At 36.0% G+C, this 27572-nt stretch overlaps 1 long non-coding RNA gene across 1 annotated transcript in view; it reads right to left on the bottom strand.

Moving 5' to 3' along the window:
• LOC109246968 (uncharacterized) overlaps positions 1–27572 on the bottom strand; it is a 96038-nt gene that overhangs the window by 16985 nt on the left and 51481 nt on the right. Inside the window, exons 2-3 of the long non-coding RNA XR_002071525.2 lie at positions 22827–23068; positions 4549–4776 (exon numbers count right to left, since the gene is read on the bottom strand). This is a non-coding gene — a long non-coding RNA (uncharacterized LOC109246968). The remainder of the gene's footprint in view (positions 1–4548; positions 4777–22826; positions 23069–27572) is intronic.

Genomic DNA, 27572 nt, shown 5'->3' with positions numbered 1-27572 from the left:
TCAGTACATTGCTAAGAAACGACTGCTCACTTGTTTCCTACTGGTATGAAGCTTAGTTGTTTATATTGTGCAGTGTAGATAACTTAACTACAAAAGTTGTTGCCTGGCTTTTCTCAAAACTAGCTTTGTGAACCTACGTGTGTATCTGTGAGAGGGACAGAGAGTGAAGAGAGAAGGAATGTTTTTGAGTATGGGTATGAATATACAGAGCAAAATTGCCTCTTGCTTCAGTGATCACATTATAGAGTTCGCTAAACAATGGCCAGTGCCAATTATATATGTGCACGCAAACACATGAACAGGCCAAGCATGGGGCTCCTTCTAGTGAAATGAAACAGTGTCATGACTTTACTATGATCAATGGAACCCAGGTCCGAGATGTAGAATTCTATCATTAATCACCATCTCTCTTTTATAGGTATACTGACAGGGTATACCATTTGTCATGGAAATTTTTATTAAAAGCTCCAAGCTCTTACAAAAATAATTCATGAATATATCAATTAATCTTTATCCAAAATAATTTCTTTCTTTTCAGTGCTTTAATTCATTTTACTAGTAACCATCTCAATAACAGGCTTATGTGTTTTTAAAATAACCCTCTATAATAGCTCCAAATTTGTGAAAAAAAATTCTCACTTATAACTATCAATATTTCTGTGACTTTGAAGAGATACTTGGGTGTGTTTGCTTCATTTTCTAGAGTGTTAGATATAAACAAAAATTACTTCCAGGCAACAATGTTGACACTAATTAAGTTATTTTTCTGCTCTCAGATAATTACCTGGAATTAAAATTCAGAATAATCTACTTAACTTTCCTGAATTTATTTTTGTATTATAAAAATACTGACATCTTCTGCCTTGTTCGTTGATGAGACTATCAGTTTTTCACTACTTTGTGAGAACGCTAGCCAAATACTGGCACCGAGGTACAGTCTTATGACAGTTAATAAGGACAGAGTGGACTGGCATAAAAAAAAACATTCTAACCAGCTAATCACAACCAGACAGATAGTAATGAAATATTCAAGAAATGTGATAAAATATCTGTATTGATGATAGAAAACCTGGAAGTGTGTTCTGAAGACATGAAATTGTATTTAGAAGTTGCCCCTCAAATGTATTAACTTACACTTCTTGAGGACTCCAACAATATTTCTGATTTTGTTAACTTGGTTTGGTTTGGGTTTTTACAAATCCTTCTTTAACTCAGACATCTGCACTGAATATTCTTCACTCCTAAGATCCAACATCACTCTCCTAACCAGGATTGTAAACAATCGGACTAAGAAAAAGGAGAATGCTGTTCCTTTTGTTTACACTGCTTACTTTATATGAAACATATCTCTTACATAGTATTTTGTTTACTAAAAATTAGTGGTTTTAGGAGAAAACGAAGAAGCTTATTGCCCCTAAGATAAAATTATATGAAAATGTTGAGTCTGTTCTAAATTCAGGCTTTACAATCAAGCTAGAAAAAAGAAGCTCCTTCTGGAGATCAAATTTTTGGCAACACTTTAGGATGGAACTGGTGGCTGTGATACTGGAAAGCTACTGAACAAGAAATAACATCACTTGGGGTTTGCAGCCCAGTGGCAGTTTGTGCCAAACTCCTTCTCTTCATAAATATTTATGAGTGGTCTCTGCCATCTCATTAGAATTTAATTCAAAGACAACAGGTGCAAGCAGTGATTGCTCAAGCTAGGCCAACTAACTTTGTTATTGTGTTCCAAGTTTTACATTTAGAAGAATTTGTAGAGGGTGGTCTCGGTGACTTCTTTGGTTTATTCATTTTATTTTTTAAAACATTGATCGGGCAATTCGGTTTTATTTTTTTAAGCTTATTTATCTATTGGGAGACAGAGAGAGAGCAGGCATGTGTGTCCTCAAGGTGGGGGGGTGGTGCAGAGAGAGAGAGGGAGACAGAGAATCCCAAGCAGCTCTACACTCTCAGTGTGAGCCCAACACGGGGCTTGAACTCATGAACCATGAGATCACAACCCAAGCCGAAATCAAAAGTCAGATACTCGACCAACTGAGCCACCTATGCACCCCTAAAAATGTTGGTTGGGCACTTCTAAATGCTAGTGACTTGCTTCCACTGAGCTATAGTGTAGCTTAAACAACAGACACTAAATGACAGATTATGCAAATAATTATTCAATTACACCTATAAAGAGGGATCTTCCTCATGCAAAGTGTTCGCAGACTTGAGGGTGATTTGGGGTTCACCAGGCCGAGTAGAGTGAAAAAGGGATGGAGGAAGGAGAACCACTCTGGGGAGCTTGAGATGACTTGATGAGGGCTTTGTGGCAGGATGGTACTTGCTTCTTCCTGAAAGCAGAAGATGAGGGTGGCTGGGACATGGTAGGACAGAAAGGGAGCAGTGCCAGATGAAACTAGCAAAACTATCAGAAGTGAGATCTTAAAGCGTTTCATAGGGCATGCTAAAAGATCATTCACTCATCCACTGCATTCAACAAATGTCTACTGAAGGCTCAATCTATTCAGGCACTGTTCTAAGTGCTGGAGGCATGGCAGCGATTGAAGGAGGAAGAAAAACACTATCCGTACATAGCTGAAATACTAGTGAAATACTAAATAAATGAGTAATATAAAGTGGGACAATAATCCTACCGAGAAAAATAACATAACTTTAGGTTGCTAGGCAATAACTTAACACAAAAGGTGCTGTTCTACTAAGCTGCTCAGGGAAAAAGTCATTATAAGGGACACTCAGGTAGAGAATTAAAGGATTTGAGATGCGAATAGAGTAGATACCTTGGAAAAGAATGTTCTGTTATGCAAGAGTTTTCAATCTGGATGTCCCCCTAGAATTTGGGTAGTCTATGAACTTGATTTAGAAAAAAAATTAAAATGTCACTTTATTAATCTCTAACTGCAATTTACTATTCTGTTTAATTTTGAATTTTATCAAGAATCCATAGGAGTCATAGCAACAGCGGTAATGTTACCCAAGTAACTTCAAGCCATTTTCATTTTAGAGAACAGTGTTTGGATATTGTAAAAAAATATTTACACTCACTACTATTTTGACACTATGGTCATTGTTATATCTGCTACTGGATCTTTGTTATTCTGATAAACTAATACAGAAACATATATGTTTTTATTAAACACATTTAGCTTAAAAATCATTTCGGTAGTTTCATCTTAATATACTTGGCTACACTTGTAAATCCTGTGAATTGTTTTTTATGCATTATCAAACATCATTCTAGGCTTTGCCTGACTGCTAGACTTCCAGAGAGGGCTCCGGGGCGGGAAATGTTAAGATCCCCTGTGTTAGAGGGAATGGAGATAAAAAACCCTTTTCTAGGAATGTACTTGATGTGTTCAAGGGACAGCTCAGAGGTCAGCAAGGAAGAGGCAGAAGGAACGAGTTGGGGGAATGGGAGGGAAAGGGTTGGGGGGGTAGAAACCCAGATCACCACATCGTGGTGCACATACCCAATGAGAAACTAGTAAAGGGTTTAAAATAAGGAAGTAAAATTACGAAAATTTGGAAAGCCTGATGATGAAAATAAATTAATTAAAAACTAATTAATACCTAGAAAAGTCTACCTGAGTGGTATAATAGACTTGCTCCCTATGAGAGCCACGAAAAGACATCATTTTCCTCCAAAGCACTTTGCTTGTTAAATCAAATGTTTCAGGGTCAAGGCTGTGCCATACTTTATCAGTTGAAAATTAAACCATGTGAATTAGAACACTATCTAGAAACAATTTCCTTCACTGCTTTCAATTATCTACATGCTGAGCTTTCTAAATTTGTGCTTGTGTTTTGGTCCCAATAAATTTGCCTCCTTTTGTCTTGTCTTAATTTATTTCACATATGTGATATCAAAGTTTCCAGGGGTAAGACTTGAAGTCAGCTAGAAACATTTATTGTCTTGTGTTCAAGGAAAGAAAGCAGATGTGTTTTTATCAGCTTTGCCATTGTGTGATTTTCTAACAACACAACCGCCTGGATGGTCCTGCATAGTGTTGCTCTGTTAAGCCTCATCCTCCTGGTTTGACATTCCTACTGGGCTACTTATTATCCACTGTGAGGATGCTAATGGATGCTTCTGTCTTGAGACATGGGACAAATATATAACAGATCACAATGCTTTTCTTCCTATTGATACACACCTTTCTAGGTTAGATCTTTGGTATACTCACCATCTGTTTATTTTCCAGCTTATTGTCTTCCTCCAGCTAGGAAGGCACTGTTTTTGCCTGTTTTATCTTTAGTTTTTAAATAACTAAATCTAATGTTCTTTCTGCTACATTCCAATAGAATATTTATTCTTTAGACCTTCCTTAGATTCAAAATTCAAGGAGTCTCTTAATGTCATTTTAGATTTTCTTTCTCTCCATTTATCTTTAGTTTGTCTGTCTTTCTCAATTGCTTGTTTGCTACATTCATTCTTTTATTAGCTGCTATTTATTAGGACTATTTACTGAAAAGTTTTTTTTTTTTTTTTTGAGACTGAAAACACTTTTAAACAGAGAGAAATGAAAAAAAGGTATAGTGACTCACCAAGAGACATTACTCAAATTTCCCCTCAGCAGCTGGAATTTTGAATGGACTTCATAAAATTGAAATATCAGTTGGGGAACATAGACTTGGCTCTAACAATTGTTCGTTGATTGTTTCTGTTCATTCAATTATCAAACATTTGGGTCTTTACTAGATATCAGGCATTGCAGCAGATATTTTGAGGCATTCAGGTGATCAGGCTTGGCATGATTTCATGTCTTCATGGAGCTTGCAATAGAATGGGAAATTGGGAATTAAGCAAAACTGTGAATAACATACTCAATTGTTATGAATTTTAAAAACTACCAAGATCCAGGAAGCCTAGGTGACTCAGTGGGTTAAGTGTCTGACTTTGGCTCAGGTCATGATCTCGTGGTTCCTGAGTTCAAGCCCCACATCAGACTGTGCTGACAGAGCCTGTGCTCCAGTCTCAGAGCCCGAAGGCTGCTTCAGATTCCATGTCTCTCTCTTTCTCTGCCCTTCTCCTGCTTGCACTCTGTCTCTGTCTCTCTCTCAGAAATAAATAAACATTAAAAAATTAAAAAATAAAACAAAGCAAAAACTACCAAGATCAAGAATGTAGTGGCAAATTATGTCATAAGCAATCAGCATGGCTTCTCTAAGGAGATGGTATTAATGCTGACCTCTGAACAATACATGCTGATTACCTAGGTCTTAATAACCTGGGAGAGCATTTCCAGCAGATGGTTTGGAATATTCATGGAATTATAGTGAAAGCTGAGAGAATATAGGGCACTGTGCTAAGGGGTGAGATTAAAGAAGTAGGGAGAGCCAGATTGTAATGGGTATTGTAGGCCATTTTAAGAATTTTGAATTGGTTTCCATAGTAAATTGGAAACAAAGGATTTATACAATGGAATTGATAGACATGATTTGTATTTTATAAAAGATATGTCCTGAAAATATTATGCAAAGTGAATTTAAGAAACGGTGTAAATACTGGAATTAAAAAAAATTCAATGAGAGCTTTTAGTAATCAGAAAAGAAAGAAGAGAACGTGTTCTGGCAATATAAGGGAAACATAAACAACAGAACTTGGTGTTTGATTGTCAATGGGATGAATAAGAGAGAGGAAGTAAGGACAAGTTAGAATTTTGGATTAAACATCTGGATGGATAGTTGTGCTTTGTATTGACCTAGAGGACACTGGAAGAAAACATTTAAAAAATTTTTTTTTAATGTTTATTTATTTTTGAGACAGAGAGAGACAGAGCACGAACTGGGGAGGATCAGAGAGAGAGAGGGAGACACAAAATCCGAAGCAGGCTTCAGGCTCTGAGCTGTCAGCACAGAGCCTGACGTGGGGCTCAAACTCATGGACTGTGAGATCATGACCTGAGCCGAAGTCGGACACTTAACCGACTGAGCCACCCAGGGGCTCCAAGAAAACATTTTTTGAAGGGAAGAAGATAATTATGATTTTACTTTGAGACATGTTAAGTTTGAGGTGTTAGTGAGAAAGTCAAGGGGAAATGACGAGTGGTCAGTTAGGTGATATATGGATCCTAATTGACTGGTCAGGGTTTAAGACAACAAGAAAACACAAAACACAGAGACAGTGAACAAAACCATAGCTCTGTAGACAGTACGCACAGAACAAGGCCAGGAGAAAAGAGAGTGTTAGGCATTTAACATTCAGAGTTGATGAATCAATGGATGCATAAAAAGATGCTGCTCTTTTCTCAGGTTTTAGTTGAAACTGGCTTCCTGTGCAGGGACTAGATATAGGTGTGGGCATACGAGTTCACACTGGGTTATGACTAAATGAAGTCTTGTAAGGGTGCTCCAGGCACTTGACCTGTTCAATAACCGTACGTCTTCAGTGCAAACATCTGGGAGGGCTGGAGGCCCATGTGACTGAAATGACAATACTGAATCCTAGAGATTGGGTTTTGCCAAACCAAGGCTCAGGTGTGGAGATTCCTGAAGAAAATAGAAACGTTTAACTCATTCTTGCAAATTTTCTTTATTTCTTTAATTTCTCCCTGCAGGAAATCTTGGTTAATCATTTAGGGGTGGGAATGGGAGAATGAGGACAGTGTGGAGAGGTAAACCAATAGCAATGGCTGATTTGGGAGAACCTCTAACTCCTTTGAGACTTCTAATGAAGAACCTTTCGCTGCTGAGGAGGGTAGAATAACACCAAACTCACTGTCCTCCTTGCACCACACCACATATTGAATTCTGCCTCATTGTGATATGAAGGAAAGAGGACCCAGAGGCAATTAATGGATCACCAGCCTTATGGGTTGAAATAGGTAAAATGTTGCAAGGAGTATTGCCTTTTCTCTTTTCCCCTTAATGATGAACCCATACGGAAGACTTAAAAATCAAGTTAAGAATTCACTTTCAATAAAATAGTGTCTCTTCAATACTTATTTGTTATTTCTACACCCCTTTCTGTTACTTTCTAAGATAAAGTATTAAAAAGTGCTAAGGGATGGCAGAAGAGAGATATTAGAAATGTTCTAAATGCTAATCGATTAGCTTGGAATCTACTAGTATTTACAACTGACTTCTCAAAGAAAAAATAAAAAACAGTGCTGTGAATGGATTTTTAAATCTGGGCTAGATGCTGAAGGCCTTTACTAGCAATGGAGGGAAGATGAATATTAGCAAAGTTTGTAGAATTAAAAGGGTGTTGGCTCCTTGGTATGCAGATGTAGACAGCTGCATTATCTAACAATAATGATTTAATGTTCAATTACCAGAGAAAATAAAGGGTGGGAGAGGGCAAGAATAATTCTAAATTAACTACATCCAAGATCCTTTTGTAATGTTCAGTACCTTTATGGGTACATGCACACATAAGCATTTGCATGTGTGACTTATGGATTTATGATATACTGGTGACATCTGTTTGTTAAGTTTATTTATTTTGAGAGAGAGAGAGAGAGAGAGCGAGAACTGAAGGGGCAGAGAGAGAAGGAGAGAGAGAATATCCCACTCAGGCTTTGCACTGTCAACACAGAGTTCGATGTGGGGCTGAAATTCACAAAGCATGAGATCATGACCCGAGCCGAAATCAAGAGTCTGACCTTTAACTGATTGAGCCACCGAGGAGCCCCTGGTGACATCTTTTATGTAAACTAGACAACAGTGTTCCATATCATAGTCTCAATTTATTTGAACTATTTGGATGTGTAGGACATATAGAACCAAAAGTACACCATGAGAATTTAATGAGGAAGTACCTAGAACTCAATTCATTCAACCATTCCACATTTGCTTATTGAATGTCTACTGTCAGCTATGGTCCAGCCCTCTCATAGGTGCTCAGGATGCCGCAGTGAACAGAACAAAGTCTCCACTCTTATGGAAATGACATTCTTAGGAGGAGAAGTTGTAAATAAATAAACAAATAAAGGTATCGACTATATCAGTGATGTTAAAGGTGACTGATTATCAGGGTGGGGTGTGTGATTTTATACAGTCATCAGAAGGTCACATTGTAACAGAGGCTTAATTAAGGGAGAGAAGGGGACTCGCCAAAGTCTGGGGAAAGAGCATTTTAGAAGGAAGGAACAGCAAGAGCAAAGGATCTGAAGCAGAAACATGTTCTGTCTCTTCAAGAGCGAGGAAAAATGTCTTTCATATTCCACATGTCCTTGGATATTTTCTGCTTTTTTAAAACTGATATATTTTTTATTTTTCTATTTTTATTTATTTATTTATTTATTTATTTATTTATTTATTTATTTTTAATTTTTTTTTTAACGTTTATTTATTTTTGAGACAGAGAGAGACAGAGCATGAACAGGGGAGGAGCAGAGAGAGAGGGAGACACAGAATCTGAAACAGGCTCCAGGCTCTGAGCTGTCAGCACAGAGCCCGACGCGGGGCTCGAACTCACAGACCATGAGATCATGACCTGAGCCGAAGTCGGACGCTTAACAGACCAAGCCACCCAGGCGCCCCTATTTTTCTATTTTTAAATGTTTATTAATTTTGAGACAGCAGAACATGAGCATGGGAGGGGCAGAAAGAGAGGGAGACACAGAACTGGAAATGGGCTCCAGGCTCCCTGTTGTCAGCACAGAGCCTGACATGGGGCTTGAACTCAAGAACTGTGAGATCATGGCCTGAGACGAAGTTGGATGTTCAACCAACTGAGCCACCCAGGTACCCCAAAACTGATCTATTTTTTAAATTTTTTTTAACGTTTATTTATTTTTGAGAGAGAGAGAGACAGAGCATGAGCGGGGGAGGGGCAGAGAGGGAGACACAGAATCTGACGCAGGCTTCAGGCCCAGAGCACAGAGCCTGACTCAGGGCTTGAACTCACAGACCACGAGTTCATGACCTGAGGCGAAGTCAGACCTGAGCCTGAGCTTAACTGACTGAGCCACCCAGGCACCCCAAAACTTATCAAAGCAAACTTTCTTACAGAGCAAAAAAAGGGATTATTTAAGTAAGGCTACAGATTAATTTTAATATAAGTAGATTTGATAGGTTAAATCTATAATATTAGTTTTTACATAGGTAAGTATGAGACAGTGTGTTTCTTTTTCAAATTATGAAATTCTGTTTATGGTGGTCAGTAAAATGTTCCATTGAATATTTTTTCAACATTCAGTAATCATCATGAAATAAAATGTGTCTCTATTTCTGTGGTTCTCTTTAAAGTGATTTATTTTCAGAGTAGTTCTCTGCAAAATGAAACACATTCTTTCATCCATGCAATACAGAACAATGAAGTTCTATGCACCTTCAATACAGTTTGTGTCTTTATTTTTCAGTTTTCAGGTGCCTGCAAAATGTATTGGGGCTATGGAATGGGGAAGTTACCATCCATCCAAAAGTATGCCTGGAACTGGAGATTTCCCTCACAGCGGTAGCTTGGTACCTGGTAAGTGGTTTTAAGATTTCATCAGCCCATATTCTTAAAACACAGTTGCCTTCCCCTGGTTGTTCCATCACATGAAAAGAAGTAACAACTTTCTCTTCCTGTTAGTCTAGCTGCTTAAAAATAACACATTCCAGCAAGGAGGGAGGGAGATTACAAGCAACAGGACATATGAGACTTGCCAAGGGGGCCAGCATTTCCTGACTCACAATTGCAGGAAAGGCTTTGCTACATTATCAATGGGACCTGGATGCTTTGATAGGCAATTGTTTTAAAAGCTAAACAACATTTGCGGTTGAAATATTGTGTGTGTTATACAAGGCTTGTGTGGAGGAAATATAGCACCAGATGGATCAGACAATAGTCTTGTCTGATGTTTTGTTCTTTTACTGGTAATAAAATAAAGGCTCAAAAAAATAGCCATATACAACTTTGCTTTTAATAAAGTCTCTGTTGTTTTAGAGAAGAATAGTGGAACTGTCATGAACAATACAGATTTCCTTTGCAATAATTGCTGATTTTGAAATGTGCTGAGTTAAAATAGACATTGCTCAGAAACAATGGAATGGTTGTGACGTCACAATCGCTTTGAGTAAGGACATTCCTTATTATGCACAATGAATCCAACGTCTCAGTGGAATTAGAAAAACTGACTAACTGGTTAGAAATATACTCCCCCTATAGTCAGGACAGGAGTAGGACTTCTAAACAATTCTTTTCATTTAAGCAATATCTTTACTAATATTGCCTTGCTCTCTATTCTGAGTTCCTATGAGAAATAGATATATGACAGAGAGACAGAGATAGAATAAATAATTTAATGTATTTATTAAGTATATATTTAAAGTTATGGACAGAGATAGAGATAGAGATAGGTCTCCTCCACTTCTCATAAAATTCACTAGCTCTTATAATCTTCCTGAAGTGTGGTTAGGAAAAGTTTTGTGGTCCCCCCCACCCCCCCTCAGGAAGAAGAGAAGGATATATGACAAAATAAATCTTTATTAAAGAAGTACCTGTGAAAATATCTATTCATGATAAATCTTGCAATCTCATGTCTTATCTTTAAGTGATAGAGATGCTGACAATTTCTCTCTCAAATGCTGTGTGGCATTTGGTCATCTTCAGGCAATTGCTGGTCTCCCTTGCTCTGGATCATTTAGGCCAGAATGTCTGCGTGGTGGGCACTGTTCTCCATGCCTCTTTCCACATGGAAACATACACTGATTTCATTATGTAGTCAGTTGAATTCTGATGCAGTGCTGGGGTAATTATGACTCAGATATGCTCTGATATTATCTTTAATGGGGCTCTCTCTGTGTCTTCCTATATATAAGGAGGTAGAGAAAAATACATTCTGACCAAAGAAAGTGGAACTCAGACTAGATAAATATTTCACAAATATGCCACTTATGTTCATATTATGCATTTAAAGGAGATGGAAATTCCTGTCATATACTCAGCACTCATCCATCTTCTGTCATGTTGAAAATATTCTATGCCTCTTTTGTATGCACAGCTGACATGTGCCTTGCAGAAGGGCTATGATCCTGGCAATTTTGACTCTAGCTTAGAAATGATTTCTTTTAGAAGAAAAGAGTAAAATAATCTTGTTTGACTAGAAAAATCACTCTGCTTGTGGTTATGGATGGAAGATAGTAAAGAAAGAGACTGTTGAGAGTGACGTTAAAAGATGTTGTGAGAATACCTCAAGAAATATTCAGAGGGAAAAATCCAATTATATATTGAATATGTTTGATAAAGCAGTGAAAAAGAGGATTTTATAATATTTTATTTTGGATAATATTTGGAAGGCAATTAAGATGCATCTTTGTCTATTTATAGTAGTCAATATTATTTGGTTTAAAGAATGTCCAAATTTTAAACCATGATTTTAGAAGTATGTCTTAAAGCAATTAATAATATAATTTAATCTTACCAGCATATAGAAATAATCCTACTTCGTAAGGAATTGATGACTATATGTTATTAACTGCTTTTAGATGAATTTAGTTAGTAACATTAATTCTGTTTTTTGTTTTAATTGATATGTACAGCATTTTAGTAATCCAGAGGCATTTTATAATAACATTAAGGCAGTAGAAATTAAAATCTTGGGAGTTATAATCCATTTTGGTGTCCTGCTATTTTGGCTTGAAAATAGCTCTTTAATGTAGATGATGTTAAACAACAATAATGATAAAAAAAAAATTGGCTGGTGTATTTTTTTCAGCCGGTCTGCTCACTACAATTTGCCAATCTTTTATTAGAGAATATGATTATGTAATCACATTAAATATATACCTGTGAAGTGGTGATTTAGTAGGTGGTTTTAATTATAAGAAAGCCAAGCAGATTTTAACAGTCAGGGTCTGTCCAGAGAAACAGAAATTATTATACATAATTTAAGCAGGAAGGTATTTAATACATGCAATTAGGAGCTTAAAATATTTTTTAAAGGGTTAGTGGAACAAAGCTCATAGAAATAGTTACAAGTTTTCAGAAAATTAGGACATTTTAGAGCTGCCAAGAAATTGCTGTTGATTATATGTGCCTTGGAATTAATTTTTGTAATTGATCATTTGTTGATTTGCTTGCTCTATATCAAGATATTCTGGAGAATGCAGGATGGGCTAATTGTACATTTTTGGACACTTAGATTTCCTTTTCGTTTTAAATTTTTTGTGTTGTTTATTTTTTTCAGAGAGAGAGAGAAAGAGAGAGGGGAGAGAGGGGGACAGAGGATTTGAAGTGGACTCTGCACTAACAGCAGAGAGCCTGCGACGGCTTGAACTCACGAGCAGCGAGATCATGACCTGAGCCAAAGTCAGCTGCTTAACTGACTAAGCCACTACTATTGTTGCCTCGCATTATTTCTTTCTGTCAGCTTGATCACATATATGGCTCCTACCACAAAAAGATAAAAATCTCCTCAGGCTCAAGTTGCAAATAAATTAATTTCAATTTCAAATGCATCAAATGCCAACCATTTTTTTTTTTTTTTGGCCTAGACTAATTTTCCTAGGTGTTTATGAGGAAATTTAATTTTAAGCCTTCTAAATATTAATGGAAAAAAGTTTTTTTCCTGCATCGCCTTTATGTGAACAAAAAGTTTGAAGATTGCTAAAACAATGGGGCTGAAGTAAAAATTCCTAATTAAAGGGCTAAACTGGATAGGTTAGGTCAGAAGATGGTCTATGAGTAAATGATATATAAAGGGCATTTGCAGTCTTCAGAGACCAGGGCTAGAAAAGGAAGAAGTCAGAAGGTTCTTAGAGAAAACTATAGTCATTTGCTTTTCGCTCTATTTGAACACTTAGTAGGGACCTCACTACTGCTGGTAAACAGGTAGCTACCAAATCTAATGAGCGAAGAGAATCTTTGGAGACTATAAAGTCAACAGAGAAAGGAGCATAGTAGAGAAAACAATAAAGATCATGAATAGAAGATAAAAAATCATTTGAATATTAGCTTTGTTGATTAATAACAGGGAGACTTTGAAGATATTACTTAACTTTCCCAAAGTATAGAATTTTATTATTTTTATTATTTTTTAAATGTTTATTTATTTTTGGGGCTCTCTGTTGCACAAATAAATAAACGTTAAAAAAATTTATAAATGTTTATTTATTTTTATTTTTTTTATTTTTATTTTAACGTTTTTATTTTTGAGACCGAGAGAGACAGAGCATGAATGGGGGAGGGGCAGAGAGAGAGGGAGACACAGAATCGGAAGCAGGCTCCAGGCTCCCAGCCATCAGCCCAGAGCCCGAGGCGGGGCTCGAACTCACGGACCACGAGATCGTGACCTGAGCCGAAGTCGGGCGCTTAACTGACTGAGCCACCCAGACGCCCCTGTTTATTTATTTTTAAAAGAGAGAGAGAGAGGGAGAGAGAGAGAGAACTAACTAGCAGGGGAAGGGCAGAGACAGAGGGAGATACGGAATCTGAAGCAGGATTCAGGCTCCCAGCTGTCAGCACAGAGCCCCATGCAGGGCTCGAACCTACAAACTGTGAGATCATGACCTGAGAGGAAGTTGGATGTTTAATCGACTGAGCCACCCAGGCGCAACACGCCCCCCCACTCCCCGCGAAGGTATAGAATTTTAAAGTGAAATGGTGTTAACACTGATATCATGATATCAGTAAGATATCATACGAGTTTATATGTATGAAATACGTGGCAAATAGTAAGTTCTAAGTATACACGCCTTCCACATTCTCTGCATTTTTGTTGAATATAAGCTGACTTTTGACCTTCTGGTTTTGAAATCTGATATGATAGGAGTGTAAATCTCCATCCACCCAAATGTTTTGGAGCATCCCCAAATTCTGAGGATGCTACTGAAGTAGCAAAACTTCATATAGAACTTTTATAAAATACTTGAATAAATTAATAGAAAATCACTCTATAGGCCTACCATAATACTTCTTTAAGATATTTTGGAGTCCTTGGAGGGTAGGAAGTAGTGGCTGAAGTAGTGAGGGTAGCCCAAAGAATCTTAGTTCCAGGGAGAAACACATACTATTTGACACACAAAGTGAGAAGGAAAAAATATTTTACATTCAAGTTGAAGAAGTTAAAATTGAAAAGATAAATCAGGAAAAGTATTTTTAAAAATCAACGACAATATTTGTAAAATAGAATTAGGTTCAGACTTAATATTTACTTTTATTTTAATACTGGCTCCTAATGGAACTTAAAAACAGCTGGCTTTGTTGATCTAATGTTTCCATGTAAGACTGAATAGACAGAGTCAGAATCATTAAAGTTCCATTCTCATCAGATTTGTACTTGAGAAAACCAAGTATACTCCTGCAATAATTTATTATAGACATTTCTTTGTTTGTCTTAGAAATATTGTTAAAGTGACAGAAATGGTTGAAATGAAATAGTACAGCAATTACACAGTTTAAAACTTTTCAATAATAGAGAAGCATTCAACTGCATCTTTCATTACCACCATCTGTGTTGTGTAAAACATTTTAAGATTAACAGCAGTCAGGGTTTTGTTTGTTTCTTTGTTTATAGGGAATTCAGACCAAGATAGGTTTTTCCCATCTCCGGAGAATATTGTAAAAAGAAAGATAGTTGTCTTTCTTGGATGGTGAGGACATTCTCAAGGTCCTTCCCAGACTATCCGCACCCCTTATTCTCACCTCCTTCCCGCAATAAACCTACTGTGGCCCCTCAGCACCGAATATTTTTATTCAAAATAAAGAGTATCTTTTTACCTAACCTAGTGAAAGAAAAAAAAAAGTTGATAGTGGGATATTCTCCTCTTCTTCTGGAATGCTAAGTACAACATGGGTTTAAATTTCAGCACTCAAATAGAACTCAGGGTTGGAAAAACGTCAGCATTTGTAGTTTCTTAGAAATAATTCAATGTTCTGAATTGCAACTCCTCCTAATGATCTCATAGAGTTACCACAATTTCCAGTGTGGGCAGCTCACTTCTCAATTCAGTTCAATTCACTTTTGTTCAATTCATTTTCACAAGAATTCGTTGAATACTTTTTGAACAGAGTGAACACTGATGCTGCAGATTGAAAAGCGCAATTTTCCTTACTTCAAATTGATTAATTTTATGAGCCAATGATTTCAATTACTAGTTGTAGTATTTTTGTCCTGTTTTTTTTTTAATTCTGTTCTTTTAGATAGTAACAAAATAGTACTACATTCCAATACAAATAGTTGGATAACCCTCGTATCTAAAGATGACAACACTACCAGTGCTGATCCAGTGTTTGGCAGACAAAATCACTGCGATAAGATATCAAAGTCTACATACAAAGTATTTGGGGTGCTTGAAAGTAGTGGGAAGCATAGTGTAATGAATAACTTCTAGGAAGGCCTATGCTGGACTGGAAATGAATTAGCTTTGGATTGATGTCAGAACACTACTTTCTAGTCCTCACTCTGATACCATTTGTGTAATCTCAAATGAGTTACCCAAACATCCTCAGTCAAACTCCTCAGTCATAAAGTGACAAAAGAGAAACAAGTCTCCACTTGGGTCCCTTCTTGTACTGGATTTCTACAATTCTAGTGTTTAAACTTCCACAGGATAAAACCCAACTAGTATTTTGACACATGTTGACAGGCCTCAAATAATCTTTGAGTCTTCAGCTTATTTGTCAAGTCCACAACTGTACTCAGATTCTTTAGTGTATTTTTCATTATAAAAGTCTCTTTCAATTTTTAACATTATTTAAAATGCAAAATAAAAATGATATACAAAATAGATTTATAGTTATATATGGAATAAATGTGTAATAGACACAAAATAATATACCTGCTTATCCCTAAATTATTTTTTTAAGTCAGCAATAATTATTTATACATCTTTAGTTGCTCAATTTAAACACTGAAAGAAAGAAGGAAGGAAGGAAGCAAGGGAAGAAAGAAAGAAAGAAAGAAAGAAAGAAAGAAAGAAAGAGAAGGGGGAGTTGAGAGGGAGAGATTGGAAGGAAGGAAGGAAGGAAGCAAGGGAAGAAAGAAAGAAAGAAAGAAAGAAAGAAAGAAAGAAAGAGAAGGGGGAGTTGAGAGGGAGAGATTGGAAGGAAGGAAGGAAGGAAGGAAGGAAGGAAGGAAGGAAGGAGAAAGGGGAAAGGGTAAGAAGGAAGGACGAAAGGAAGATAGTTACACAACTGAAAAAAAGTAAGAGAATTGTAATAGCCATTTCAGATAATTGTGGATATTTTTCTTAGGTATTAACAACTTAATAAGTAAGTTTTTAAAGTCTATTTATTTATTTTGAGGGAGACAGCATGAGCAAGGGAGGAGCAGATAGAGAGGGTGGGAGAGAATCCCAAGCAGGCTCCACACTGTCAACTCAGAGCCCTATGCACTGCTTGATTTCAGGAACCGTGAGATCATTTATCTGAGCCGAAATCAAGAGTCAGACTCTCAACCGAGTCACTCAGACATGCCCCCAACAAGTAATTTCTTAATAGTCATTTGTAATGTAGAACCTGAAAATATATTATATTTTAGTACCGTCACATTTAAATCCCATTGTCTATCTTGCCCTTTGAATGGATCTTTTACCCATGTATGAAACATGTTACCTGTAAAACATTGGTCTGCCAAGCTGAGGAGATCCTTAGATATTTACACATTTTGTTTTTCACCATCTGAAACTCATGTTTATTAATATCACTATCAACCTCATCAGATAAGTTGAACTATTGGGACGCTGTCAAGCTTACGATAATATATGGGAGTCTTCCAAAACCTTGAGTTTTCATTTAAAGCTTACATTTTGCCATTGGTTGTCAGTTGATTAACATTATAGTCCTGTTTCATTCATTTCTGAGAAAATGTCTGCCAAATAAGCAAATCTCAATAACCATTGTTTTTCTGCCATTTATTCAAGTAAAAATGGTGATTCTACTAAAGAAAAAAAGAAAAAAAAAGAAAAAGAAAAAGAAAAAGAAAAAAACAGCTAGCTCAGCTCACAACTCAACTGTGCAAATGCTTTTCCTCAAGAAGGCCATCATACTTCAATGTGCAGAAATGCTTGTGTGAACTTTCCATTTCATCCCAAAAAATATTACATAGATGTATGCTCAAGTTCAGATGAAGAACTTCAAGAAAATGAAATAAAAAAATTAATTAAATAAATAGAACTACTAATATTTACTACTTCATTATGGGTATATTAAAGTGTAATTTGATTTAAAAAGAATTAGAGTAGTGGGGTGCCTGTGTTGCTCATCAGTTAGGTATCCAACTCTTGATTTTGACTCAGCTGATGATCTCAGTTCAAGACTTCAGGCTCTGTGCTCCTCCTTTAATAAATAAATATTAAAAAAAAAAAGAGTGGTAATGAAGAATAAAAGAATTAATATATAGAATATTTTGATTCCACTGCCTTGATTGGTAATAAAGCACTGGACATTTTATCCACCATTGCTTTTAGACAATTAGCACAAATGTCAACACAGTGAAATAGGTAGTTCATGTCATAGAATATTATGAAAATAGTTTTGATCTCATCAAACCTACTAAAGGAGGAGGAAGTCATCAGAAAAGGTGACCACCTGTTCACCTACAGCTAGACCCAGGCAATCAAAGGTTCCTCACCCCCTCCTCTATTCTTGGAATGTACATTTTGCTTACTTTTACCACAGTGGGAGCTGTTCCAAGGATATAGTCTTGAGAGAGTAAGGTGTTGAGGCCATCTGGATGGTATATGTGACTTAACCCAATTAGTCTTCTATATAAATTTGTAAGATTCTGGTGAGTAGATGTGGAGATCTACTCACCTTGTGGCCATTCAAGATAAGCCTCATAAGTAAGTGTCCTCGCTTACTAAAACTGCCACCTATCAATCTAGAGTGTCCTGTCTCTGTCTTCATTCTCTCCTTGACCTCTGTGTACAGGAACAGTTGGTGAACCAACACACAAAATGAATCTTAATAAAGTAGGTATTGTGGGTGAAATTTAGATTGAAAACTACCCCTAAATGATTCTCAGGTGGTGAGAGAAAGAAGGAAAAAAAAAAACTTGCTTGCTGTGTCAGATTTCATATTTTATTATCAAAATATTAACTTTATTCTGTATAGAAGGATTATATATTCCTGCTCTGTTGACATCAGCCTTAACCATGCTTTGTTTTAGCTAATGAAACATGAACAGTGATGGATGCACTTCTGGAAAGAAACTTTGAAAGATATTTCCTAACTTCACCTTTCTGTTTTTCCTTGACTGCAAGCCAGCAGTTTCCCACTGTGAAGAGTATTCAGATCCAGGCAAAGCCAAGTGATCATACAATGTGAATTTAAACAACATTTATTGTTGAAAGCCATCAGTATTTTAGGATTGCTTTTTAATGTTGCATAATCTAGTCTGAACAGCTATAAACTCTGTGAAATATGATGTAGCAGTCATAAGAAATGCAGGCTAAGGTTGAGATGCAAGAGTAAGATAAAGAGATCTCAAAATTAGGTGACAATAGGGGTGTTTGTGATAAGGAGAAATGATAAGGGAATTAAAATTCAATAGATGAACTTAAGTTATCATTGAAGGCAATAAAGGACAGAATTTACTCTGCAGAAAAGGAAGCAGTTAGAAAATGAAATGAATAATTATAGTTTACTTTTATGAACTGCTTACTAAATACCAGGTCTGTGATAACTCTTACCAGAGATTGTTATAAAAACCTCAAATGATTTTAGGCTAGTGATACTGTTTTTATCATCATTCAACTCATGAGAAAAGAAGGCTTATCGAGATTAAAATATTTCTTAGTTTGGAGCACATTTAACTCTAGACAATCTGATTTAGATCGAGGGCCTTATCTCTTACTCTGCTCCTTAAATGGGGCATTTGGATTTTTTTTTTTTTTTTTTGCCATCACTCAACATCAATTTTCCTTGTATAGGAATTCCAGAAATTTCCTTTGGCATATCTCTCTCTCTCTCTCAATTTTAATCATTTGTTTGGTATTGAATTAATCCACTCCACAATTGTTTACTCCAATATGGGCATATTTAAATTTGGCAACTGAGAGTCAGTCCATGGGTACTTGTTTTGCAGTAAGGGGCAGAAACTCTTCTACTCGCTGGGATTTATTGACAACTATCTTATATTGAGGGATGAGATCAGAACCAGTATCCAAAAAGCCAGAAACAGAAAGAAACAGAGTGAGAAAACCCAAGTCCAGGTCCCATTGCTTGAGCCTTGAACCAAATCATACCTGAAGTCCAATGGCCCTGGATGCTTTGAATTTGTGAAACTCTCAATTCCTTTTTTTGTGTGTGCTTACCTTTAATTAGGTTCAGGTTTTCTTTCACTTCCATCTTAACTACTACTTTACTAAGTACTTTTTTGTTATTAATGCATGTGTGTTATTAATACATGTTATGTAACGCATGAGTAGGGTACTCTCTGCTAGTAGGGGCCATCTCTCCCTTGGTCTTCTTCCCCACAGGCATACAACAGACTATCGACTGCAGTAAATTCTCAATAAATGACTAAAGAATCCAGAGAACAAAACTATTGTGTCTTGCCTGGTGTAATAATAATGAACACAAATCTCTTTAATTCCATTCTTTGGTCGTTTACAAGAGTGACATTTATCTAATTTCTGATGATGATAATGGAATGATTCTTAATGTTCAGCTGAAATGGCCCAAAATATTTCAGAAGAATCTGAATCAGGGAAAGCAAAGTTGTGTGTGTGTGTGTGTGTGTGTGTGTGTGTGTGTGTGTGTGTTGTGGGAGAGAAAGTTTCAGTTTCTGTTCCTTTGAAATATCAAATGTGAGCATGCCTACCGCAAAGGGGAAGACTCAATGCACACGCAGTGTTCCAAGCTGTTCTGTGCAGGATTGGGCTACAGGGCCTATGCCATTCTCGTCACCAACTGCTCTCTGCACAGCCAGAACTGAACTGTCTGTACTGTACATCTGGATGAAACTGTACATCTGGACAAAATTTCAGTAAATGAAATGGGGAAATTATTTGGCACTTTGTTACCCATGTTTGTCTGAGAGGATTAAATTAAATGTTGCTGATTCACCATTAACCCACACTCTCTGCCATAAGCAAACTACAGAAGTCATAGAAATCTTTAGTAAAATCATTATCTTATATATTTGCTTTCACTGTTAAATCATTAGGCTGAATTTTTACATTTTTTCCAGACTTTTGGAAGTCCTAGAGTCATAGATGTTTAATGTTGGGAGCAACTTTGATGATGATCTAACTAAACACTTTTGTTTTGCTGAGCATGGCACAGAAAGGTTAAGTTGTTTACTCAGGGCTACTCAGTGACTAAATCAGAATTTGAACTCAGCTTCCAAAGTCTCAATCCAAAAACTTTACATTTGACTTTTTACTTACTTAAAGTTAGAATAGAAACAATATATTTTCCTATATAATCTCTTTCGCTTGGAATCAGGTTCTTTTACAAAAGAATTATATATATATTTTATATATATGTAGATATATATATTCCTGACATTGGAAAATAATCTTTGTGAACTAACTACAAGTTACTTTTCTAACATAGCTAGTAGGTTTTTTTTCTAATATTATCTTGTTTCTTCTAGTTATTTTACTAAACATGCATTCTTCTAAAAACTAATAATTTTTATAATATATTCCAATTTTTTTCAGATGATTTAACTTCCAAAAGCCCTAACTTTGAAAAATCTCAACACCGTCTTCTATTAACTATTTATAAGACAGTTTTTACATGCTCTATAATAATTCGGTTTGTACCTTACCTTTTGGATATGAAAGATATCAATAACAGTAGCTTAATATATGCACTGAATATAATAAAAACTAATAGAAAGCTATAGGAGACACTCTTAACCAAAATGATTAACTTTTCCCGGAAAAACATTGACCTTTGACCATTTCACTCTGAATGCTTTGTAGCCAGTTTAAAATTTGCCTGAGTACTTCTACTTCCATAAATTTAGTTAGAGGCTTAACAAGTAATTTGTGTTTGTTCCTAAACCTATGTATGCCAGCTATAGTTGCAATTATGATCATAATAAAACACTTTTACTGTTTGATTACTATTTTGAAAGTATGTGTGTGCATGTGCAATAGATAACTTTGGGATGGCCACTTAAGGAAACCTTTTACCGATAGGATAGGATTCAGTGAATGAAGAGTATATCAAAAGCTGTTTTGTGAGGTCTTAAATATTCTCTTTTTTTAAAGTTCATTTATTTATTTTGAGAGAAGGAGGGGTGCAGGGGAGGAACAGAGAGGCCCTGAGACAGAAAGAATCCTAAGTAGACTCCATGCTGTCAGCACAGAACCTGACGTGAGATGATGACCTGAGCTGAAATCAAAAGTTGGATGCGGGAGCCTGGGTGGTTCAGTTGGTTAAGCTTTCAGCTCGGGTCATGATCTCACAGCTCATCAGGCTCTGTGCTTGAAAGTGTGGAGCCTGCTTGGGATTCTCTCTCTTCCTCTCTGTCTGCCTCTTCCTTCCTCTCTCTCTCTCATAAATAAATAAACATTAAATTAAGAGAGTCATACACTTAACCGACTGAGGCACCAGTCTTAAATATTTGATTAAGATTGATAAAAGTCAATAGGAATTATTTTCATTTTCATCATGCAGCTTAAATTTATGCTATTGCAAGTTTGGTGTGCTTATTGTATTATTTCCCTAATACTGCAGGGAACTGAAGTTCTCTCAAATAAATTTAGTTCATCTCTCTAACCTCCAATATAGTTATCTTATAACTTTGGGGAGAGATAAATGTGTTTTTTGTTTTCACATAATTTTATGAAAGTTAGTTTTATAGTCGTTTAGGTTTAAAATAATTACAACTCACATTTCCTAACAAATTACAATCTCAACTTCTCATGCCTGTACTCATCTACTTATTTGAATCCCATAATAGGCAGAGATACTTCATTCCAATTGTATACTTTTTTATAGAAGAAGATTCTATAAATAACTAAATCCTACACCTTGAATTATATATTCAGTTATTTTTTTATTTTCTTTTATTTTTTATTTCATATTTGATAGAAAGAAAGGGAGACACAGAGTGTGAACAGGGGAGGGGCAGAGAGATGGAGACAGAATCTGAAGCAGGCTCCAGGCTCCCAGCTGTCAGCACAGAGCCGGACGCGGGGCTTGAACCCACCAGCAGTGAGATCATGACCTGAGCTGAAGTTGGACACTTAACCGACTGAGCCACCCGGGCGCCCCTATATATACAGTTATTTAAATAACAATATACTAAGCAACGAAAATATGAATATAAATAAAGTGTTTGATTGACACCACATAATCCCTTAGCAGACTAGTTTATAAAGAAGAATATCGAGGTCAATATTTTGAAGCTTGAGACCAGGTATGTCACTTAAACTCTTATAGCCTCAGTTGTAAAAGTGAGTAAAGGTAACCGGGTAAAGAAAAAAAAATGTATGTATGTAAAATACTTAAAACAGGATTTAGTTTGGCCAAAAAACTTGATAATTGTTACTCTCTAGTTCTCCTTTCTGGTTCCTCTAGAGTATTTTTAATCTTTAACCTCTGCAATATCAATACCTTTTTATGCTCATTTGATATTTGTGTCCCAGAGATGCCACTGTTACTCACATTATAATCAGAAGAGAAAAAAAAAAAAGTAGTTTCTTTGTTTTATTTGGTCTATAATTGCTCTGACTTCTTTTATGATTACTTGAAAATAAAAAGCTACATTTAGTCCAATTTGCTTTAAAACTTAATCCAATCCAATAATTTTAACAGTCCTCTAAGAAAGTAGTCCTTGGAAAATGAGATATGGACTGTTATTTCCACTTTCCCCATGCACTCGATATTCTTAAGGATGGCATTAAATTGAGCTCAGGGACAGAGCCAGTTGGGGACCTTTGTAAACACACAGAGGAAAAAGGGAGAGTCTTTGGATCCATCGATCAGTTACTGGTTTTCAGTCTGCTGCTGATTGGGTGTTCTGTGTCTGCTGCAGTATTTGTTTGGCTTGGTCTTTTTCAGGATCTTCAGCTGGCATTTGTTGCTGACATCTGGGGATGATGAACACAAATTGAAAATTTTCTCTGCTTGATCAATGGCTCCCTACTTAGCTCTTATTGTGTTGCGGACTCTGGCAGTGTTTCTATCTGGATCCTTGGTCCAGTCACTCTGTTCCACCACAGAAGGTTCTTGCTATGTGGAGACCAACATAAGCATATGAGTTAATTTGAGACTCTTTTTCCCTATGGCTTTTTTTTCCTCCATGTTCGTAACCAAAATGCTGCACCTCAAGCTGGCATGGCAGTATTTTCCAAGTGTCCCAAATGGACAACTGGACAAGAGGTCCTCACCTGATCAAACTAATTGATACATTTACTCCTGAAGGCCAAACCCAGAGAGAAGAAATGAAGACATCTACCTGACAGCTTCTTTGCCTAGTACTTTCCCTGTAATAATCCAGATTCAGAGTGTCTGCTAATTTACTCCTGCCAGCCTAAGACTTCCTTCTGCTGTCTGGCTCACAGAACTTGAATCTTGATTGGTTAAAATGGGAGGTAAAAAAAGTTAAAAACTAATTTCTTCCTCCTCAATGCTTGACTGGTAAACCTAATATCTTCGTGAAAATTCTTATTTGTAATATAACCTAAATATTGGTGTTTTATTTTCCTTTTATACTGCTATTCTAACGTTTTAATCACTTTGAAGCAGATGTGTCTGGGCTGACTAGGGAGAACGTCATGTCATGAAAATGCACAGGATAACAATCTTTTAATATTTTATTTTTTCAAATATGACTTCTACTGTACACATTAAACTATTGATATATTTTCTATTTAAATTTATACTTAGGATATTGGGGTGCCTGGGTGGCTGAGTCCGTTAAGCGTTGGGCTGTTAGTTTTGGCTCAGGTCATGTTGTGGGTCTGAGCCCCTCAGTGTGGAGCCTGCTTGGGATCCTTTCTCTCTCCCTCTCTCTTGGCCCCCAGCCCTCTCTAGACTCTTTCTCTCTCTCTCTCGAAATAACTAACTAACTAACTAAATAAATAAATAAAACTTAAAAAATATATTTATACTTAGGATATCAAATTAAAATGTCTAAGAAGTCAATGCTCAAACTAGGTTACATGATCTTGTTCACAATATTTTGTTTCTATTTATTTTTATCAATAAATACATATTCAGACACTATGAAAATAATCTTTCCTTATAGATTTTGTAACAGTGAAGAGCAAAATAATGATTTTTATATTGTTTGTGAAAATGAATGGAATTTAAATAAGATTTTATAGTATTTATGTTAAATTATTGAAATAATAATGTAATATATTTAAATGGTAATCTCATCAGTGACCAACCTTTATTTATTAATACAAACAATGTGTGAGCTCTTTCTTTCTTTCTTTCTCTTTCCTTTTTTCCTCTCTTAATCCATTTTAGGCTGTCTCTAAGGATTCTAGCATTTGTCCCAATATGATCTTATGCAGAAAGAAGTGATCAAAAAAAGCATTCAGGATATGGTAAGCAGAATGCAGAATGAGACATAGAGTCTTGCTGAGAGAATTTTACAATCTGTTATGCATGATTGAGTATCACATTTATTCTAACTACTTTCTGCCATTATTACTTGCTATAAACTTTTTCCCAGAGTGCATATATTTAAAATTTATTTACATGTGTTTTCCTTAAACACTTAAGCCCTCTTACATTTACGTTCCTGAAGTAATGCACTGACTTAATAGAAATACTCATTTATTACAAAGAAACATGTTTAAGATCCTAAAAAATTCATGGAATTTCTGGTGCCGTTTGAATCAAGGAGGTAAGATTCCAAAATAGGGAATCTTTTATGCAGAGGACTTTGGAGAGGCCCTAACTCTTTTCTATTTTCTTATGCATATGATATACTTCTTTGAAAATGCTCTCATATTAATCTTTGTAGGTCTTGTGCTTCTAAGTTGAATTATCTTTCTTTCCACTGTTATCAACGAAATTTGATGAAGTGAGATTAGACTAAAAATGATGACACTATTGGGGCACCTGGGTGGCTCAATCAGTTAAGCTCAGACTTTGGCTCAGGTTATGATCTCCTGGTTCCTGAGTCTGAGCCCTCTGCCCCCTGCACTGTCAGCACAGAGCCTGCTTCAGATCCTTTGTCTCCCTCTCTCTCTTTCAGGTCCTCCCCACTCATGTGCAATTTCTCTCTCTCTCTTTCTCTCTCTCTCCCTTCCTCCCTCAAAAATAAATATTAAATATGTTGATGCTATTCAATAAGGTCCCCAGTTCTTCACATCTGGAGATAAATAAAATGTCATGTTTAAAAATGAAAAGATAAACAAAAAAACTGGCAAAAACTGTAGAAAACCTTGTAATTCTAATTTGTATTTTATTAAAGTTTAACTTTGATAACTTGAAATATTTGGTTTTATATATACACTATCTGCAACCTAGATATTTATAATGAGTGAATGCATTTTATATATTTAATAACTTAAGTATTAAAAAGTAGTGGTTATGTCTTAGCTTATCTTGGCAACTAAAAACAATATTATAATTACTTTTTTTGAATGAAGAAATGAGGTAAGAACATCAAAACAACAAAGAAAATTAATGAATCAAAATGGTAAAACAAAAATTCCAAAATTAAATGTAATATGGGGTTCACAACTGCGGGGTAAAATCTAAGAAAATAAAACTCCTTGTATTTTGTTTTCTTTTTTGTGTCTGAGCACATGGAAATACACGATTGATCGATGACTTTTATTGTTATTGTGTTCAAATTTCTAAAAACATATATTAAATATTTTCCACAGAAAAAGACCATATGTGCTCTTTAAATACGGGCTAAGAAAACTCCCTTGGATAAAATAAATATTAACACTTTGCAAAAAATGTAAGTTGTGACCATATTTTGCTCAAAATACCTCAGTATTTCAAAGGAGGAAAATTATAACTTCTAAATTTAATTTTTGTCAAAGTTAAGAGCAAGTCAATAAATGAATAGCAAATGATCACTTATTCTCATGCCCCATGAACTTAGTTTCTATTTAATATCATATGCTTTGAAGGAGTTCTCCTTGATTGAATTTGGGGCAATTAGGACCTTACAGGAGTAAATGAAGACTACCTCGGTATTGTTTTCCACTAGAGGAATATTATGCCTCACCTCTACTCCAGAGGTCAGTATACTTCCAGCCTAAGTAGGAATTCATTGGTTTCTAGAATGATTCTGCCTTATAAGATTATATAGATAAATAGGTTAAAATTGTGTACCAATGGAAATATTCCATTACATATGAGTGTCATACACTTATTACATACATCCCTTTCACACACACACATAGAAACACTGAATTAAGGAGTAAATGGATAATACTCGGCATGTGTGGCATTCCTTTTCTGGATATTTTCTAACAATCTACTGAATTCCTACCTTGCTTTACAAAATTTGAAAGAACTAAATGCTGCTCTGATTGTTAACCTCAAAAATATATATAACTGAACTATAGGCATTACAAAATCAGTTCAAAGGATAAAGTGAAAGATAGTAGGTGAAGATTCATTTTAACAGTTCATTTTGAAAACCAATTTTGAAAAGACATGACAACATTGTTTTGTGAAAATATAAATGATATGAGTAGCAGAAAATAGCTGGGTAAAATCTCTCAACTAGGTGGATTGCACTAACTTCAAATTGTGGCCACAAAGCTCAAACCCAAAATAACTCTCCTCAGTCTCACTTTTAGCTGATGATATTGATGAATATTTTAGTGAGAGCATAAAAAACAACCAGAAATCAACTTCCAAAAGCTCCCAACAACACATCCACCTTCCTGTTAGCTATTCTTTGCCTTTTTGCCCATTAACATCGGTGAATTCTCCATGCTCCTGCTTAACAGGTTCCTCCTACTCTAACCTGCTCCACTGTATCCTTCTATCACTGTTCCACTTTCTCTCCTAACTCATCAACTTTCCCTCTAATCAATCATTCTTGTCTGCATGGCAGCATACTATTGTTTTCACAATCTTAAGAGAAACAAACTGAAAATGACTCTGCAAAAATTGGCCCATAAACTTTTGCATCATTTCTGTTCCCCTTCAGTAATATCCCTGCAAAGAGTTGTCTATGTGTGTCTTCCCTTGTCTCTTGTAAGATGTTAAACTAGTTGCTTTTGGTGGCAGGGCCACCCAAAGATGTATTTCCCTCTCCCTCCCCCGAGGTCTTCTTGAAATTTTTCTAATGTATTCAGCTAGTCTTTCTCAAGCATGTGTTAACTTTATAATGGAAAAATGACAAATTTTAAATGTCTCCCAGGTTGCTGGATTCAACAGTTGGTTCTGAGCTTTTATGTTACTTTGACTCATCGCTGGTATTTGACCAAACTGATTACTCTATTTTAATTTTTAGTATACATTTGGCTGGTGGGGCCTTATACTCTCGGATTTTCTCCACTCACTGAGGCCTCTATCTGGTCTTCTTGTCCTGCCCAGCTGCGTGAGGCTGGAGGCCCCAAGCGTGGTCTTTAGAACTCTTTCTTGTCTGTTCTTTCTTCTTGGATGATCTCATAATTTTAAAAGCCATTTATATTCTATTTATATTAATTTTTTTATTTATTTTTGAGAAAGAGAGAGAGTGTGAGCAGGGGAGGAGAAGAAGAGAGAAGGAGAGACAAAATCCAAAGCAGACTCCAGGCTCTGA

The sequence above is a fragment of the Panthera pardus genome, unplaced genomic scaffold, assembly GCF_024362965.1.
Source record: "Panthera pardus isolate Hobbes unplaced genomic scaffold, ASM2436296v1 HiC_scaffold_13, whole genome shotgun sequence".
Lineage (NCBI taxonomy): Eukaryota > Metazoa > Chordata > Mammalia > Carnivora > Felidae > Panthera > Panthera pardus.
Note: the sequence above shows the minus strand (reverse complement) of the source record. Positions and strands in the feature narration are given on the sequence as shown.